This window comes from Malaya genurostris, chromosome 1 (genome assembly GCF_030247185.1).
Source record: "Malaya genurostris strain Urasoe2022 chromosome 1, Malgen_1.1, whole genome shotgun sequence".
NCBI lineage: Eukaryota > Metazoa > Arthropoda > Insecta > Diptera > Culicidae > Malaya > Malaya genurostris.
In genome coordinates this window covers 143,544,317-143,564,238 of record NC_080570.1, presented here as the reverse complement: position 1 = coordinate 143,564,238, position 19,922 = coordinate 143,544,317, and the positions used below count along the sequence as shown (strand labels likewise).

At 37.9% G+C, this 19,922-nt stretch overlaps 1 protein-coding gene across 5 annotated transcripts in view; it reads left to right on the top strand.

Moving 5' to 3' along the window:
• Nucleotides 1-4,885: 4,885 nt before the first annotated feature.
• The window catches only part of LOC131426012 (signal transducer and transcription activator), a 102,707-nt gene continuing 87,670 nt past the window's right edge, over nt 4,886-19,922 (top strand). For 4 of the 5 annotated variants that reach the window (XM_058588403.1, XM_058588404.1, XM_058588405.1 and 1 more), the window contains exon 1: nt 4,887-5,362. The gene's annotated coding sequence lies outside the window, so the exon portion shown is untranslated. Of the gene's footprint in view, nt 5,363-19,922 lie in introns of all 5 variants that reach the window. The other variant, XM_058588397.1, reaches the window with a different exon arrangement.

Below are 19,922 nucleotides of genomic sequence, written 5' to 3'. Positions count from 1 at the left end.
CAATTTTTAGAAGATGTCAAAATCGTTTCTGAAGAACTAATGTGAATATACAATGAGTTATGAGTACACAGCAAAATGTATTGTATGTTTTAAAGTGAGATTTGTATCGATTTAAGATGTTTAAAAAATAGTTGAACGTCGGAGTCAGTTATTGTCTTACAAAATTTACAAAATCAACTCTCAAGAATAATATTAAATTCAGATAGACTAGAGTTGGAACTTACAGCTTCTATTGAAATCGCTGGATAGTTGTTCCCAATAGTAATCAAATAATTCTTAGATCATCCCTAACCATGTTTTAATTTTGATATGGTTCAAGCAACTGCTCCATAATTCATCTCAGTATATAAGAAAATCATTAGTTAGAGTAAGATATGCCATCTCATTCCAAAGCAAAAGGATAAGGATAAGATGAAAATAGGAGCAATCGCTTCGAATTTTCACCTCACCATAGCAAAAGTATTACACTATTTTCTATTTATTCTGGGTAGATATATTAATCTGCACCCGGGAAAAATTCAATTCAACGCCGAATTTGGTTTAATTAACAAAATATAAACAAAGTGTAAAGTTTTGAAACAATAAAAAACAAAGTGTAAAATTTCGAAGGAGCAGCCTAGCGATCAGTTGCAGAAGTCGATACGATCGCCACTATTTTGGGTGCAGTAAACCCATAACGCTAAAATTTTTCGTTGGTGTAGTAGAGTGTAGGTAATATCGCAATGTTATTTATTTTGTTTATTCTGATTGAATTTATATATGATTCAAACGATATGGAAATAAAACACGAGTTTTACGTTTGTGGGAATCGTATAAGAACTACTCCGGAGAATTTCTATAAAGGATAGGAGGATATTACTATCGTTAGCCTTTTGTTTTCATCGTATCGCAAATTTAGAATTCATCTAAAATTTAATTCGGCATCCATTCCATTCCGTTTCATAAACGATCTGATTATAGATCTTTTCATAATACTGATATATGAGATTCAAGACTTAATCTTCCAAAATCTAATGATTTGCACAATCGATATTCAAATATTCAAAAGTATACCCGTTACACTATGTCGCGGTAATCGATAGATATTAGGAAAATCTCATATCACCAAAAAGTTATTTAATCGCCGGAGTGTATCGCTCTGTCCCACCACTACTGTATCGATCTTGGCATGAGCGGCTATACACGCCCACGATGTAAAATACATGGTGATCACGTTTTTCTATGTGTTAGTGCGGTTGTCATTTTATTTTGGAATAACAGAGAGACGTGAAGAAGAAAAAACATAAACAAATGACGTTTCGGGAGTTGCTTTTATGAAAATATTTAGAGTTGGTTCTGTTTGCGAAAATATTGACAGTGAAATGCGGTGTTTTGTTCCGGGATGTTTCAATCATTTTCATCACCTGCATTTAAATTGCCACCCACAGCACAATCACTCCATTATTCATAATAACTGTAATAGATACCACAGTGCGATCCGCCAAATCCTTCCTCCAACGAAATGAACAGAATCGGATGTGTGTAAAATTTTCTATATTTCGACGTTACCTTGCAAGCCCTTGAAGAAAAAACGTCCAAATTTTCAATTAGTGCCAAAGATTCGCCAGGCTGCGCGACAACTGGAGTAACTTAGAAGTGAAATCCCGATCTGAAATGGTCGTTTGTTTATGTTTACATGCTTGAATCCCGGCGCGCCATACTTAATTTCGTGAGAAAATTACCAACACAACCAAAACTGTCTTACTACGCCACCAGTGTATTTTACGTCGTGATACACGCCACACATCCCGACAGTCGCTCATCGTGCGAATGAACCTCACCGGCTGTTTGTTTGCTGGTTCTTCGCTTCGTTCATTCTGCCACCAACGAAGCTTGTTCAACATTGCTCTCCCGCTCCAGCTCAAGCACATTGACGAACGCTATCTCGGTCTGTTTACTACATGATTCCGAGAAAAACTTGCCTCTCGGTGTCTTTAATTTTTCAAGTGCAGTCAGCCAGCAGCAGAGTCAAGTTTACATCAGAATCTTAGCTGTCGGTGCTCTCTGTCTCTCTTTCGCCTACGCACACAATTGCACAGGTTTGTGGGAATAACATTCGAGAAGGGTACCCAGTTTATCTGCGCCAGGAGATGTGTTAGATTGGAATTTGTTAGGTAAATTTGTCTTCGACTTACAGTAGAAAATATGCAATTATGGTATTTAAGGAGCAATTGACAATCCTCAGAAAATAGCCATTGTTGAAAAACGTAAAAGTAGTTTTCTACGCTGTTGTGCAGAAAATCAGTTCATTCAGTACATATTACTGAGTAAAATTATGATTTTACATGCTTTTGCGTTCTTCAACAGTGCCTGTTTTCCTAATATTGTAAGAGAATCTTGATGAGTACTTCAATAACATCAATATGAACTAATTTCAATTGATTTATTTTGAAAATTTGTTAGTTTGGTCAGATAGGGAGAGGGGAATGAGAACAATCCTCCCGGGCCCGGAGTTTTTCAAGGGTCGTGGAAATTCGGATATTTAAAATTGTTCTCTATTATTTAAAAATGAAAGCACATTTGGTATGCAAAACAAATTTGTTAAGTTAATGTATTTAAAAATCTCTGATGTCTGGGTGATCCCATGTCCACACATTTTGAAGAATTTTTTTTCTCTTGCAGCCCCCTTGGGTCCGAATTTTCTCTCAGCGGCGCTGAGTTTGGCAAATCGTTCTACACTAAATTCAGCGTCTGAACTCAGAAAGGATTTAGTTTAGGAGGGATTGCGCGTGATAAGTGTTTTTAAGATAAGTTCAGCGGTGTTTAAAGACATATAGGAAGGACTATGCGGGGTTAGGTGAGATAGTCCATACTTTATATTGAATTGTTTGTTGTAGAAAGCCTAATAGTAAAAAATAGAGAATAGAGATATTTTACGATATCTCACTTTTTCTGTAGACCCCAGAATTCATCTCCTGAATCATTCATATTTATTAACAATTTTACAGCAATTTTGAAGTTCTATTAATTCGAATTGACTTACCTGTCCCATATACATTTGAACAGGTAAACACAAGTGGAGATAAAAAATATGGTTGGAGGTGGTTGGCACGAATGTGGAAAATGTTGCATATATTTTTCGTAATAAATTTTCGTTCATATAACATGAACATATGGTTTCATATTTTCCCTACTAGTATCAACATATGGTTTCATATTTTCTTTTTACCCTTTTCCTTTCCTTTTAAAAACCGTTTAAAAGGAATCTTCTGTTAACTGCTTTCGAATCACTACTGTTGTATAGAGTCGAAGCATTGGCCAAGGTTCGACGAAATTGAACTGATTTTTTTTTTATTCAATATTATAGTATAATTTTAAGGCACACTGCTTAAGCTCTAAGATGCCAAGGGTATTTACTAATCTTAATTACGACTAACTTAAAACTAGAAAAGTATCATTATGTAATGTAGCGGTAGCGGATTCTCGAGAAGCTATCGGTAGTGGCCGGTGAATTGAATATCGCATGAGGGTCTTCCATATGCCGTTGGCGAAGATCCATGTTCGCCGCATCCTTCGGTCCGTGTGGGTCCGCGGGAAACACCCCCAGGCTACGAAGGCCCGGCGGGTGGGGGGGAAATTGAACTGATAAACGGATTAATTTCAGTGCGGATTCTTACATCGCTTGCACCAGCGCAAACTCTACACAGTTTTGTTGAGAATGTTATGTCGTTTTCAATTGATGCCAAACCTAACCCAGTTTCAACCCTAACTGCTGTCAAACCGTTCATTTCGCTCTTCGCTCGTTTTGATCTAGTTTCAACGTCATTGAACTGAAAATCGAGTCAGTTTCGAATCTGATTCTAATATCGGGTTTGCTCACACCCCCGTTACTAAGTGCGAACGAAACACAGTGTCGTGAAAAGTGTTGATGAAACCAGGGCTTAAAATTGTCACGCATTCTCAATGAAAGAAACCATTTCAACAGTCTCATTTTCAATGTTTTATTGTCTCATTCGTAAATGACCGACACCAGAACAAATGAAGAGAGACGAAACATTTTCGTTTCTCATCGAAGAAATGAGAGAGTATAATTGCCAACGTCACTCTTTCCTCTATGACAAGACGAAACCAAACTAACGTCTGCAGGGAGCATCAGCTGAATTTCAATTCTCATTCTTTCATTGATATATTGAAAATCTGTAACGCTTGGCTATAAACAGCGAATAAAATATGACAAATCGAAGTAATTACATCCCAGAACTTCTTTGGAAACCAAAACTACTACAAAATCGAGCACCAACATGTAAAAGTCATCGTGAAACCTTTTTCTGTCATTTTCGATTTTCAAAGCTTCGGTTGAATACCGACACTGCATACTATGGGATTTTCACTGAAACCGCAAACGGCTGTAAGGGTTAATAAAAGAAAGAACACAATTTTGAAACTACTGTTCCGCTTATGTTAATGACTGGACATGGATTTCGTTCTCATAGCTTGCAAGCGAAGATGAGAGTGACATTAATTTCTCGTCATTTTCGTCTATTTTGATTAAATGAAAATGACTTTTAGTAGCTCTGGATGAAACTACTCTGGGTCAGTTCCAGTATTCTCAAGCGAAAACGACATTAGTTTAAAGTCTCGAATCGAGTCAGTTTCGAACCTGGTTTTTGAATCTGGTTTGCTAAATCCCCGTTGCTTAGTGCGAACCAAACAAAGTTTCGTGAAAAGTGTTTGTTTGATGAAACTACCCTGGGTCAGCATCAGTTTTCTCAAGCGAAAACAACATTAGTTTGAAGCAACTAACCTGGGTTCGTTTCCGGAGTTTCAGTTTCGCTCAAATTTCGGATGGCAGCACTGCTCACTGTCAGGCCAACCCAGCCAATCAACTGAACAGAATCGCACGCTCACTCATTCATATATGTTTCGTCCGGTTCTAAAGTCGTGCTTGACGTCGTCGCCGTCGTCTCCGTGTGAAGTTAGCTTGTGGTGAGGTTTAGTGCGAAAAAAAATAGAAAAAAGTATTTTTCCATCCAGAAAAAAATCGCGTGCGGTGCTGAAAATTTGCGTGGCCAGGCTGCAAAGTTCCGTCGAAGCCAAGGTATATTACCTATCGGCAAAAGAGTGTGAAGTGATTCAGAGAGTGCTGAAAAGTGTGAATCCATAAAGTTAGTAGCTTTCGCAGAGATAGAAGTGTGCGAAAAAAAGTCCAGTAAAATCCAGCCAGTTAGCCTAGCTAGTCACAGGAGGGGCTCTGCGAAAGGGAAACAGCAAGTGACGGGTGCAAGAAAGAGATAGAGTGTGTCAAAGGCAGAAAAAAAAGAGTTCTCGAAACAGTGGCGCACCAGCCAGCAGCAGCAGCCTGGCAAGATTTCCTTCTTGAAATGTAAGTTATTTTTTTTCTGTTGCTTCATGTTTCGTCTTCGTCTTTCACAGCCGTGTCTTGTTTGTTTGGGCGTACGTGATTCGTTTGTGGCGAGTGTCGTCGTCGTCGTTTGTCGCGCCTTGTACACTCTTTTCCGAACCGATAGGGTTGGGTACCGGAGCGATTTATTATTATGCGCGGAAGCGATGGGGGCGGTATGTTATTGTGTGGAATGTTTGTTTATTTTTGAATTTTTATGAGACACATCACACCGGACAGTTGCACAACTGTAATGCAGTTTGTGGTACGAACCTTGGTATTAAGTACTCGTCATTTATTCCTGATCCGGATCAGATCATCAACACATAAATATATTTATAGATAGAAGTTCAAGCGATATTTTGGAATAAGACGGGATGGATATGGAAACAAAATGTATGCGGAAGACAACCCTATTTCTGTTTTACTAACCTCCGTTTACTGGTGTTACGGCTTACAAAATTGAACTAAACGAGCGTGAGCGTTGGTTGTAATCATCGACAACTAATAACACGCTCACCAATGCAACCTAGTCCCAGCTAGTATCCGAGCATCAGCGGCTACTTAGAAGAGGGATCCCATACAACTGAATCGATTCCATGTGACGAGCAACGAACAAGCCTGGGATAGTGATATGCACTACTACATGTACGTTCGTAACCCGTCCGGAGCCCCAGGTTTTCGTGCCCGGCAATTTTTGGTTCGTGAGTCAGCTGTCACTTTTGGGACGACAAGGTTGTTTTCAAAATTATCATTCAGTTCCATTGTCATAGACAAAAAAAACGTTTCCGTTATACTTAAATAGTCTCAACTCTATGAACGAACAGCATCCCGTAAAGGCGTTTTTTTTCTCTTCAGAATGATGAAACCATTCCTGTTTTAATTTGACGTAATTGTTCACCGCTGACAGACACGTTCCACATGTAGGTGTTTGTTTACATTGTAGCTGCTTTATTGCTAGTTTACAATTAGCGGTGAATCTTTGCATTGAATCAACATCGGTATCGTGGTTGCGATGCCCCGGTAATCGTTTGTATTTGTGTGTCATTCCCGAATGCCATATGGCAAAGTGTCTGCCTCGGCCGTCCAAGCAGGCTTGTTAGTTTCGTTTCGCCTTTGAACAGACGGTTGCTACCAGTACGGAAGGCTCAAAACAGAGAGGCAGAGAGGAATGATAATCCATTTTCCTCGCTTTGGTGTAATTGGTGTCTTACTGAACGATGAAGAATGCAAACAAAACATGATGTGTCAAGATTTAATTATTTATTTATATACTAACTGAAACAATTGTTTTGGTTATCGTTCATCCTTTTTTTAATGCGGTGGAATTTTTATACTAGGGATGGCCGCAGTAGGGATGCCAACTGTAGATGTTTTTCAGTGAAATTCTTCAGATTCTTCTACAGATCTGCTAGTTTAGAATACGTTTTACGTTGGTATGGAGCTCGTTTTTATAATTAACCCTCTGGGAGAATGATAAGTTTTTTATCGTAAATACTCTTTCGTTTCCTAAAATGTAGTGAGTATCAAAGAGGCAAGTTCATGAGACGTGGAAGCGACATTTCATTGCTGCGTTACCTGCTGGGTAGATATAAAAGGTTAACACTTGATATATTTCGTTCATTCTGAATGTACCAAAGTATTCAATATCGCAGAACAATGCATAATTCGACCTTTATAAAATCCGGAAATGAATTCCGTGTACCATTGTGATAGTTTCTCTTCTTGAAATAAACAAATCCGAAATGAATTAATCGATTCAATTATTTTTCTAGCCGTTAGGACCGCCCATTTGGCAAAAAGCTGCCAACGAAAACACGTTGAAAGAAAAGCTTTCACAAAAATTGCTTCAGTACGGAATCAATCCACAGTGTGAGCAGTTCTGCTGCGGGAGGTAATGTGATTTTCCCTCCAAGCAAAGGCAATTACATAAACATTCTGTTGCTGGTCGTTTGCATTGGAACAAAATATACCACAAAAGTGAACAGTGACGGAGAAAATACTGCAAATCAGCCCTTCTAAGTGCTACAAGGAATATTCAACTGGTGAAATTTGCAAATCGGAAATGCAAAGCAAAGCCTTGGTATTACTGTAGTGGAATTTGACCTTCCGTTCATTTCATAGTGTACAGAACCATTGCATGGTTAGTGCTACGATTTTACTGACACTACGAATCCTTCCAGGTCGGGGCTCGAACATACGACAACTGGTTTGTAAGACCAGCGTCCTATGCATTCAACCCGGGACGTTTCGTCTTAGACTCGTCAGTGTAGATTGTAGGCGCAATCAGGAAAAGTGTTTCGCAAATAGCGTTAACTTTACGTCTACTTAGCAATTCAAATTGAATTGCCTAGTTTTGCACTAAGCAGTTCAATTTGAACTGCTCTGCTTTGACGAGTCTAAGACGAAACGTAAAGAAAAGTAAAAACGGTTATGTGCCCTAAGCACAAACTTAGGTTAACCCCTAAATGATTTTCCATATAGTCGACTAAATAATGTATGTTAGATGGAAATCAAAATTTCTTTTCGTTTCGTCTTAGACTCGTCAGTGCAGAGCAGTTCGAATTGAACTGCTTAATGCGAAACTCGGCAATTCAATTTGAACCGCTAAGTAGACTGGGACCATGGCCTTAAATCGCGTTAGAAACGTTAGGTTTTCATGACCGCTTTGCAGCCTATATTGATACTTCTTGTATTAAAAAATCTTGCATCTCTCATTAATTCATGCATGAAAATCCCAAGAAAAAATTTTTTTTGTTATTAAAACTCGATGCGTTAGTGGCGTAGGTTTCAACAAATCCCATTACAGAATTTTCCGTAGTTGAACATGGCATCACTACGCTGCTGCACTGCTTTGGTGGACACATAAAACAAATACCATCAATGGGTGCGCACCGGTCTTATCTTATCAAGATAAGACCGGTGCGCGTCTAGAGAAGATCTTCTGGACATTTTACGAGATAACCACGCCCACCACACGGTCGGTAGTTTCAAGGTAACACTTTTTCGAAATGTGAGGCATTTCCGAACGACCTTCGGTAGCGGAATGAAAAAAAAGTAAAACGCTCACGAACACTTATCTGCAATTGCAGCTTTTTTAAAACTAGGTGTTTTTCGTGGATGTGACACGTTCTAGATAACCAAATATGATGAATGGTTGAAATTTGCGAAAATAATGTGTCACGTGAAATAATAACTCGACACCTCTTTCGGCTTTATTTTCGCTAACTCAGTTCGATGAGATAACCGATGAGCCACTGTCGAATATCTTTAGTACAATCTTTTAAGCACTGAATTCCTGATTATCAACGATGTGCCAGACTAACATTCTTTCCCGGTTGATCTGAAATCGGATTTGGCAGGCGTCGGTTTTATCGGCTTGTTTGGATCAATGCAGCACGGGTAACGTAATCTTCGGCGCATCGGTGTATTACAGCTAATGTTGGACTATTTTGCAACCTAGTAGTTCAGCATAAACTGCTCTGCCAGGTTCCGGATCTGGTCCAGTAATATTGGAGGCTCAAGTACAAGACCAGGACTGGTAATATGATTAGTCTAAGTTCGAATCAAAGTTCTGGTTCTGGCCAACAATATGGATTTGGTTCAAAACATGGAACTGATGTGATAATATGATTAGTTTAGATCCTGGACTTGGATCTTGACCTAGACCTGGATCGATAATTAGTAGTCCTGCATTTTGGATCTGGATTTTGGATTGCAACCATGATTCTAGGTCTGGATTGTGAACCAGTATCTGAACCAGGTTTTTGGATCAGGATCTGTGGTGACATTATGCATCCAAGTCTAATCGACTTTTTCATACAAACGATCACAAAAAGTATCCTTTCGTTGTAAAATGCATAATGTGATCCCTGTGTTCTGGGTCTGGATCAGGGTTTTAATCCTAAATTATACAGCTGGACCTAAATTATAGTCCTGGATTTTTAACCTGAATTCGGAACCTTGATTATGAACCCGAATTTTCGATCTGGATCTGAATCTTGGACCTAGATTTTGAATCTGAATTCTGGACCTGGATTTTTAACCGAGATTCTAAGCATGGACCCGAATTTTGAACCGGAACTTTCAACCTCGACCTGATTTCTGGGTCTGAACCTGGATTCCGGGTCTGAATTTTAAACCAGAACCTGAATTCTAGTTCTGGATCCTGGATCTGAACTCTTAACCTGAATTCGGAACGGGGATTTGAATTATGAACCAGAATTTTTGACCTGAATTCTAGTCCTGGATCCTGGACCTTATTCCTAGTTCTGAATCCTGGACCTGCATTCTTAACCTGAACTCTGACACAGGACCTAAAATTCTGGATTTTAATTCAAAAATTTTGATCTGGATTCTGGGTCTAGATTTCAAGCCTAGATATGAATTCTAGTCTTGGATTTTAGATCTTTATTCTTAAACTGAATTTGGTACTTGGGCCTGAATTATGAACCAAAATTTTTGGCCTGGACCTGAGTTATGAATCTGAATTCCGAATCCAGTACGGAATTTCGAATCTGAATTCTTAAGCTGAATTCAGAGACTTGAACTCTGAAACTGGACCTGATTTCTATACCTGGATCCTGGAAATGGATTCTTATCCTGGATCTAAATTATGAACCAGAGTTCTTACACTGAACTCAGAGCCTGAACCTGAATTCTGGATCAGGATGTTTAACCTAAAATTTGAGCCTGAATTTTGAACCTAAATTTTGAGCCTGAATTTTGAACTAGAATTCTGAACCCCTAGACCTGTATTTTGAACCAGAATTTTTGAACTGGGCCTGAAGTCGGAATCTGAGTTCTGAACCTGATCTTGCATCCTGGAACTGGATTTTGAACCAGGATTTTTTACCTGGATTTTTAACCTAGACCTGAATTCTAGTCCAGAATTTTTGACCTGAAATTTGAACCTGAATCTGAATGGTGAATCAGAGTTCTGAAACTAGTCCTGGATCCTGAATTCTGAACCTGGACCTGAATTTTGGACAAGAATTTTTATTCTGAATTCTGAACCTGGATCTGAATTTTGAACTAGAAATCTGAACCCTTAGTTGTATTTTGAACCAGAATTTTTGACCTGGATTCTGAATCTGGAAATGGATTTTAAACCAAAATTTTTTAACTGGGTCTGAATTCTACATCTGAGTTCTGGACCTTAACCTGGATTCTGGGACTGGATTCTGTACCTGGTTTTTACTTGGATTCTGGGTCTGAATTTTGAACCTAGACCTGGATTCTTACGCTGAACTCAGAACCTGGACTTGAATGCTGGATCAGGATGTTTAACCTAAAATTTGAACCAGAATCTGAATTTTGAACCAGAAGAAATTCTGTAACTAGTCCTGAATCCAGTATTCTGAACCGGGATCTTAATTTTGGACCAGAATTTTTAACCTGGATCTGAATTTTGAACTAGAATTCTGAACCCTAAGTTTTGAACCAGAATTTTGGCTTGGATTCTAAGTCTCTGTACCTTAATTTTGAACCAAAATTTTTGAACTGGGCCTGAATTCTGCATCTGAGTTTTGGACCTAAACCTGGATTCTGGGACTGGATTTTGAACCAGGAATTTCTACCTGGATTCTGGGTCTGGATGTTGAACCTAGACCTGAATTTAAGTCCTGGATTCTTACGCTGAATTTGGACCAGAATTTCAATCTTGGATCTGAATTTAGAACTAGAATTCCGAACCCCTAGACCTGTATTTTTAACCAGAATTTTCGGATTCTGAATCTGGACCTGGATTTTAAATCTGAATTCTATGCCTGGACCTGAATTTTAATCCTGAATCAAAGACCTGTATTATAAACCTGAACATCGAAAAAGAATTTTTTTCCTGGACCTGAATTCTTGTTAATAGACCTGAATTCGTAATCTAATTTGTGAGCCAGGACTTTTGACCTGGACCCGATATAAAAAAAGTAATTTGTACAGTTCCCATTCGAGTTTCCTTGTGTGTTCTTTTACTTTCTGTGCTACACAGATTTTTAGAAATTATGTTGTTTTGTAATAAGGGTTCATTTTTCTGGCATGATCCAAGAGCTGATTTTCCTTGATTTCCGTTTCCAAAAAATCATTTTTTTTTCTAAATTTATTCATTTTATTCTATTATAAAGTTAGCTGCAGATAAATGTTAGAATTTTCCACCATCCGGACTAGTTTTAAGAGTTCCACAAGGCAGTAACAAGGGACCTTTGATTTTCACTTTATTTTGTTTGCTATAAACGAGTGCTACTTAAAAATTAGGTTTTTAAAATCGTACAAACATTGGTCATGTTTGAAACATCTACAGCTCACTCAATTTCATACAAATGTTTAATATCAGTGCTGCTTGAAAATATTTCTGCGTATCGATTCGAGTAGATAAAACTATATATTATAGGTGATTAGTGCACGGTAAGAATTCCGATTCCTCAAGCTAGCAAAATGAGCCTCTGATTTGAGGAAGTGTGTATTTTCATGGTACGATAATCCGTGTTTTATTTTTTATTTGATACTTGAAAAATCGTGTGTATCCGACCTCACATAAAACAAATTCCACTTCAAAATTTTGCAAATAAATGAATTATTGGGAGTGCAAATTTATTCGATTAGTTTTTTTTTGTCTGGGTCAAAGATGCAGAATTCCATCTCGATGAAATGTCTCGTCTTATGAGGTGATCCAAGTTTGAAGCCAATTTTCGTGCTGCATCCGTCGGAACAATCAGTAGACAGAAGGAGCAATGTCAGAAGAATACGGTGGGTGCGGAAAATTGTCCTAATTGAGCGTTTCCAAATATTTTTTCCCGACTTTTGCAACATGAGGCCGAGTACACGTAGAAATGTGGTCAGGTTTTGAACAATTACAGCTCAGTAAATTTTGTATCAATTATTAATATTATGTCACCATTTTATTGGAAATATGTCTACGTATTGATTTGAATGTTCATAGCCATGTATTTTTAGTTGTATATTATTGAAATGTTGACTTTGCTTTGACTTTGCTAGTGTCCTATTTTGTCTGCAAAAAATCTCCGGCATACCGGATTTCCCTGCCAAAGTCAACGGTTTTGAAGGAGTAAGCGATATATCAAAGGGGAAGCATCTCTCTGATTGGTCAATCGATGCAAAAACGAAGCTGTTGGAAGCATGCGAATCTACAAATAGAAGCAAAATTATAGCTAACGTTTCAGTCCTACGTGTAGCATGCTAGAGGTAGGTTGTTGCTAGATAGCATGTAAAAACATATAATTGCATACATCAGGGCTATTGATGAAATTTCGTTCAAATAAATATCAATCTAAGTAGACTCTCGTGCATTTGCGGATTCGAAAGTGTGACGATTAATTGAAAATGTCGATCATTAGAAATTTTCCACATCAATGGCTCGAACAACCCCATGGGGTTGATCCTTGTTTTCTTGTAATGCACGGCTCAAACGCATTAATTGTAGCCGATACCGATCGCCCGTTAAAGTATCGCCTGGTTGTAGCACCATTTTGGTCCCACCAGATGCACAACATGACCTTCGAACCATCTATCGACATCAGCTGTAACTGTGAATGCAAAACAATAATGAACAGTGATTTTTACGATAGTTTTGTAGTCCCCCGTCAAGGGTCCGAGTAGTCCTACGCCTCAACAGAGCTGTCCAGTCATCACTTTTTTTATCTTAAATTTAAACACATCTTTTATTCCAGCATCCAGTCATCAGTTCGGCAGTCATCCGAACGCTCGAATAAAAGATATAATCATTCAATCAACATACTCCGCATAGCTCGGCAAAAATTGAGATCGGCCAAAAATGATTCATCCGTTTACAGTGTGTAACGGGGCTCGTTAGGATTTCCCCAACTCATGGAAAATGTTCCATTGATGATACCTCAACACGACACTCGCTTCGTTCCCCTTTGCCGGGGCCCGCGAAACGTATTGAATGACTTTTTCTGTCCAGCCGAAATGCGAACAGTTGATTGAATTAATTAGAAGCGAGCCTGCCTTTTGCTTTATTCTTTTTTTTTATTACTCTGCATATCGGTATTAACTTACCATCGCGTTCAGCTGCTGCTCTCCATCCTTGCTTGCCTTGCCACCCACGTTCCGAGAGTCATCGTTTGTTTTTTTTTTTACTGTTTTGGCTTCCACTCTACCCACCGGTTCGATTCGGGGTTTGGCTTGCGTTGCTCTCTTTCTAAGTCGATTCGTAATTTTCAGCATCCGACGTGAGTCAGCGTGCGAGGATGTGCTTTTCGTGTTATCGTGCTTGCGATTTATGTGAGTGTTTGTTAAATTTTGGGTTGATGGTTTTTTTTCTAGATCCACCGAAAATTCTGCCGCGAAGTCAGTCGAAAGTCAAGACAACAACGTTCCACAACGAAATGGAACACCATTGGTTTGGTTTCCACATTTAGATGGATCGATTGACGAACATCCTGTCGATTGGGTTTGACTTGTGTCAATTCGAATTTTCCAGTTCGGTGGAAGCGTCTCTGAAGTTTGGAAATAATGAAAGATCGATGAGGGGGGTTTTTGAGACCAACTAAATTTTGTTTTTGTTGGTTATGTTTCTGTAAACTTTTGAATAATGGAATGGAAATCTTTGCAAGCTAATTTAGTCTGTCAGTTTCTCAGAGTTGCCTTCATCCTATAACTGTAGCTGTAGAACGCAAGGAAAATTGTATTATTGCATGTTTTCTTCGTCAAAGCCACGGTCGTCATGGGTTCGAATCCTAACAAAGCAACTTTTTTTTCAGACTGGAGCGATAAAAACATATAATATAAAAATAATACATCATAAACATCGTTAATAGTGATATTTATGTTGAATATTATATACCTTTTTCCATATTTGAATTTTATTTATAAGCATTATTGAAGCACTCTTATTGCATTGTGACATTTATAATCGGCAGTTGAAATTATAACCATCGATAAAGAAGATATTTGCATTATAGCTACATTAGTAATGCACGATTCCTGCTTTACATGTCAGAACATAGAAGTCTAACAATCGCCCTTTTCTGCTTTTTAATAGCGTTATAGAAGCATTTATAATTCTATTGCATTTTATCAATTTTCTACGCCAATTAAATAATGTTGTGTTATAATGCGTCGTGGTTACTTGAGTAATTTAGTTCCATAGCTCAGATTCTGAAGTCCAGAATCCAGGTTCAAATTTCCAGATCCAAAGTCCCGGTGATGATTTTTTTCCCACAATTCTGGTGCAGAAATTATTTCCAGATCCCAGGCCTGGTCCAGAGCTCTGCTTTCTAATTCTGCTCCGGAATCCAACTTCAGAATTCAGAATCTTTTGCAACTCAGTTTGGACCAGGCCTGGATTCAATAAATAAATTCTGGATCAGGATTCTGCAGTTGAATTCTATACCTGGATTCTGGAACTGAATTCTGAACCGGGAACTCAATTCTCAGCCTAAGTTGTGGACCTGGATTCGGAAACTGAATTCGTACCGGAACTCAGTTTCAACATCATGATCTAAAATTCAGCTCTCGAATCCAGGTCCATAATTCAGGACTCTGTTCTTTATTCATAGTTCATAATTTAGTTTCTGAATCCTGGTCCCGAATTTAGTTCCAAAATCTTAGTTCAACATTATTTTTTAAAATTCGGGTCCAGAATCGAGCTCCAAGATTTAGTTCCCAGATCCAGATCCAGAATTCAGTTCACGGTGTATGGTCCAGCTGCAGAATTCATTTCCCGAAACTGTATTCAGAATTCAGTTCCAGAATCATTGTTAAAACTACAGTTCCAGGATTAAATTTTTGAATATTGGTCCAGACTCCAGAATTTATTTCCCAGAATTCCGTATAAACTTCTGAACCGTATAAACTAGTGATCCAAAATTAGACTCCAAGATTCTGGGTAAGAATTCAGTTCCAGAATCCAGATCCAAAATTCTGGTTTACAATTCAACTGCAGAATCCTGTTCCAGAACTCAGTTCCCGAGTTCAGATCAAGAATTCAGTTCCAGAATCGTGGTCCAGAATTCAATTTCACAATCCTGGTCTAGAATCTTGCTCCAAACTCAGTTCCCGATTTCTGGCTTAAAAATCAGTTTCAGAATCCTGATCCAGAATCCAGCTTCAGACTTCATTTCCCGAATTCAGATTCAGAATTTAGTTCCAGGTGCAGGTTTAGAATTCATATCTAATATTCTGGCTTAAAATTCAGCTCCGGAATCCTCGTCTAGAACTCAGTTCCCGAATTCAGTTTCAAATTTCTGATTCAGAACTCAGATTTATAATTCAGCAACTGGATTCTGAACCAGGATATTTGAAACAGAATTCTGATCCGAATTCAGTTCCCGAATCCAGATCCAAAATCCTGGTTCAGAATCCTGCCTCAGAATTTAAGTGCTGATTCTGGACCAGGATATTGAATTAGAATTTAGTCTTCGAATCGAAGTCAAGAATTCCGTTCCAAAATCGTTGTTCATAATAGAATTTCAGAATCCTGGTCCAGAATCCAGCTCCAAAATTTATTTTAAGGATTCAGGTTCAGAATTAGGTTTCCGAATCTTGGTTCAGAATCTAGCTTCAAAATTGAAACTGAATTGTGGTCCGAATTAAATTTCGGAATCCAAAACCCGAATTCTGTTCCTGAATCGGGGTTAAAAATTCAATTTCAGAATCCTGCTCCAAAATTCAGTTCCGAATCCAGATCCAGTCAAAAATCGATGTTCGGAATTCAGTTCCAGACTCCTGCTCCAGAATACAGTTTCACAAGCTCCAGAATCAAGCTGCAGAATTCAGTTTTCGAATCCAAGTTCGGAATTCATTTCCCATATTTTTTGTTTCTGAAATCTGATCCAGAATCCAGCTCCAAAATGTAATAACAGAATTCAGGTCCCAAATTCGGATCCAGAATTCAGTTTTAGAATCGTGATCCGGAATTCAGGAACGGAATTCTAAACAAGGATATTGAAATTATATTCAATTCCAGAATCCATGTCTAAAATTCAGCTGCAGAATCCTGATACACAATTCAGTTTTATGACTCTGGCCCAGAATCCTGACTTAGAATTCAAGAGATGGATTCTAGTCCGAATTCAGTTCTCAAATCCAAATCCGGTTTTCTGGTCCAGAATCGTAGTTCATAATTTAATTTCTAAATCCAGCTACCAGAAACATGATCAAGAATTCAGTTCCTGATTTCTAATCCAGAATTCAAGTTCAGAGTTCAGGAGCTGGATTCTACACAAGGATATTGAAATTGAATTAAATTCTAGAATCAAGAATTTCAGTTTCATAATTCAGTAGCTGGATTCTTCATCATATTATTGCAATTCAATTTCTGAATCCTGGTCCAGAATTTAATTCCAGAATTCAGGTTCAGATTGGAGTACCAGAAACATGATCAAGAACTCAGTTCCTGATTCCTAATCCAGAATTCAAGTTCGGAGTTCAGGAGCTGGATTCTACACAAGGATATTGAAATTGAATTAAATTCCAGAATCCAGGTCAAGAGTTCTGGTTCAGAACTTAGCTTCCGAATCCAGTTCTAGATTCCTAGTCCTGAAACCAGTTACACAATTCTGGTTTCAGAACTCAGGATGGTTTGGATTCTGGATCAGTATATTGAAATTCAGTCCGAATTCAGTTTCGAAACTCAGCACCGAAATCCAGGTCAAGAATTCAGTGTACGATTACTGACTTCGCAACCCGGGTTCAGAATTCAGCTCAAGAATTGGGAGCGGAATTCTGGATTTGAGTCCAGGATGTAGTTTCAGAACTGTGGTTCATGATTCAATTTCATAATCCAACTTCAGAATTTAAATTTAGAATTGAATTCTAGAATTCAAGTTCATAATTCAGATCCAGAATCCGGGTCGAGAATTCAGTTTCATAATACAGTAGCTGAATTCTACATAATATTATTGCAAATGAATTCTGCTCCAGAGTCCTGGTTCAGAACTCAGTTTCCAAATCTTGGTCCAGAATCGTGGTCTTTCAAAATCGTAGTCCCCAGAATCAAGCTTCAAAATTCCGGTCCCGAATCCATGGTCCAGAATTGATGTCCAGAGTCTATTTCCTAATTCCAGAATTTAGTTTCTGATTCCTGGTTCAGAATTCACATTCATAATCCTGATCTAGAATCCAGTTTCACATTTCAATTCAAGATTTCAGGAGCTGGATTCTGGACTAGGATTTTGAGCTCTGATTCAGAATTTTTTTTCCGAATCGTGGTTCAGAGTACATTTCTAGATTTTTGGTACAGAATTCATTTGCAGAATTCTTTTCAAATATACTGGTATGGGATTTGGTTCTAGAATCTAGCTCCAGAATTTAGTTTCCGAATCTGTTTTCTGTTCCAGAATTTAGATTCAGAAACCTGTTCCAGAATCCAGCTGCAGAATTTATTTCCAGAATATCGGTTCAGAATTAAGTTCCCGAATCCAGGTTCGAAATTCAATTTCAGATTCCTGATCCAGAATCCAGTTCCAGTATCGTGGCACGGAATTCAGTTTCTGATTCCTGGTCTAGAAATTTGTTTCATAATTCTGGTCTAAAATGCAGCTCCATAATTTATTTTCAGAATTGGGTCGACGATTTTCTTTCCTGAATTCAATTTTAGATTCCTGGTCCAGAATTCACTCTCAGTCTTAAGTCTCGTAATGCCAGTTCTGGCTAAAAATTCTATTCCAGAATTCGAGTTTCGAATTTAACTCTGGACTGAATTCCAGACCTCGTGTTCAGGATTCATTTCGTTAATCCATATGCAGTATTCAGTTCTAGAATTCAGTTTCAGAACTTCATCAGGAAATAGGAATCAGAACAAATTGGCTCGAATGGCGCGTTCCCCTTGATATTTGGAGATTTATGCCTGGCCATCAATTTGTTTTTAGCATCATTTTCCGACATATAAGAAGGAAGGATTGAAAGGAAATGGTAAGGGTTGGACTAGGAGGATGGGAAAAATCGACGACACAAAAACACATAAAAGCAGAAGTTAATTCTGCACCCCTAAGGGATGCTGAACAATCTGCTGGGGATCACATTTAGTGGAAGCAGAAGTAAATTCTGAACCTCTACGAGGTCCCGAACAGTCTGCTGTTAATAAAACCTCCAACCCCCGAGAGGATTTAGAGATCTTACAAAAGCGACACAATTCTGCACTCCCGGAAGAATGCAGAACGATTCGCAGTGTGTAGGAGCAGAAGTAAATTCGGTACCCCATAAAGGATGCCAAACAATCTGCTAAACCCTATTTAAGGTGAATACAGAAAGGATTCATTCACTTCACGATTAACCCTTCTGACTATAGCTCCTTACCACATTGGGTGAGAAACGATAGAATATCCTTTAATTTTAGCTCCGCATACACAGACTCAACCATGTATAGAGAACCCTTAAAGCCTTACCATTTATGAAGGGCCTAGTCAAAAATTTCTTGTAAATTTTCAAAAAAATTATTTACTGTTTTCGGCAATGTTTTAGGTAGCAGTTTGGGCTATATCCTGAGTGAAATGACTATTATGGAATATTCAGATAATTCATCGATAATTTCTTCAGTGCAGATTAAAAGATGATAGTTTTAGCTATTATTCTCTGCTAATAGTCAAAGAGAATAAAACAAAGAGAATCTGTCATTTGCATCTAATGTAATGTTCATCGAGATATAATAATAATAGAAGAAGTTTACTGTATTCCAGGTCAAGGAGTAGAAATAATGAATAAAAAAGTTATGTTTTGAATATAGGTGAATTTTTGAAAATTGTTTAATTTTTTTTGCAATTTCGTCGTTTAATGGTTTGAAAAAAAAAATTATATTATTATTTAAAACAAAAATTTTTCAGTGATTATCAAAAATCTTTCAAGTTTTAAAGTACTATTATTATTTTGTCTATTATTTCTTTTAGAGTGCAATAATATATCTATTTTCAGCTAAAACATTAAAAAAACAATTTAATAAAATAAAGATTGAGGGACGGGTATAGCATGATGGGTAAGTCGATGCCTTCCACGCAGCCAACCTGGGTTCGACTCCCAATCCCGCACATAGGGTCAGAAAGTTTTTCTGGCCCGAAGAGGTGAATGACCTTAAGCTTAAAACCGCTATATTCGAAACAAAAAGAATAATAAAGATACAATGGCGTCTAAAAACCGGGAATGAAAGTTTTAATTAAATTTCATAAAATTGGGTAAAAAATTGTTTAAAAAAACCTTTTTCTGATCCACCTAGTGATGTGATAATGCCTTTCCTTTGTTTTTCCAACAGGCTTATCAAAACATTTTTTTATCATAATTTCTGGCACGAATTTGGGCTGATTTTTGACAGAACAGTTCACAAAAGCGTAACCCGAAACCACAAAAGTATCAGCAATAATACATTCGAGGCTGACCATTGAGTACTTTCTGAATAAAATTGGTGAATAGAAAAAAAACATGCGATTTGTCGTTTACCTCACTTGTACGATCATATCTTCGGATCTGTAATTTGATCTTCCAACTTGATCAATTATTCAATAGTAGCTTTCGAACTGTTAAAATCGGCTAAGCCTTCTTCGAGCAAATTGAGCAGAGGGAAAAAAAGCATTTGGCG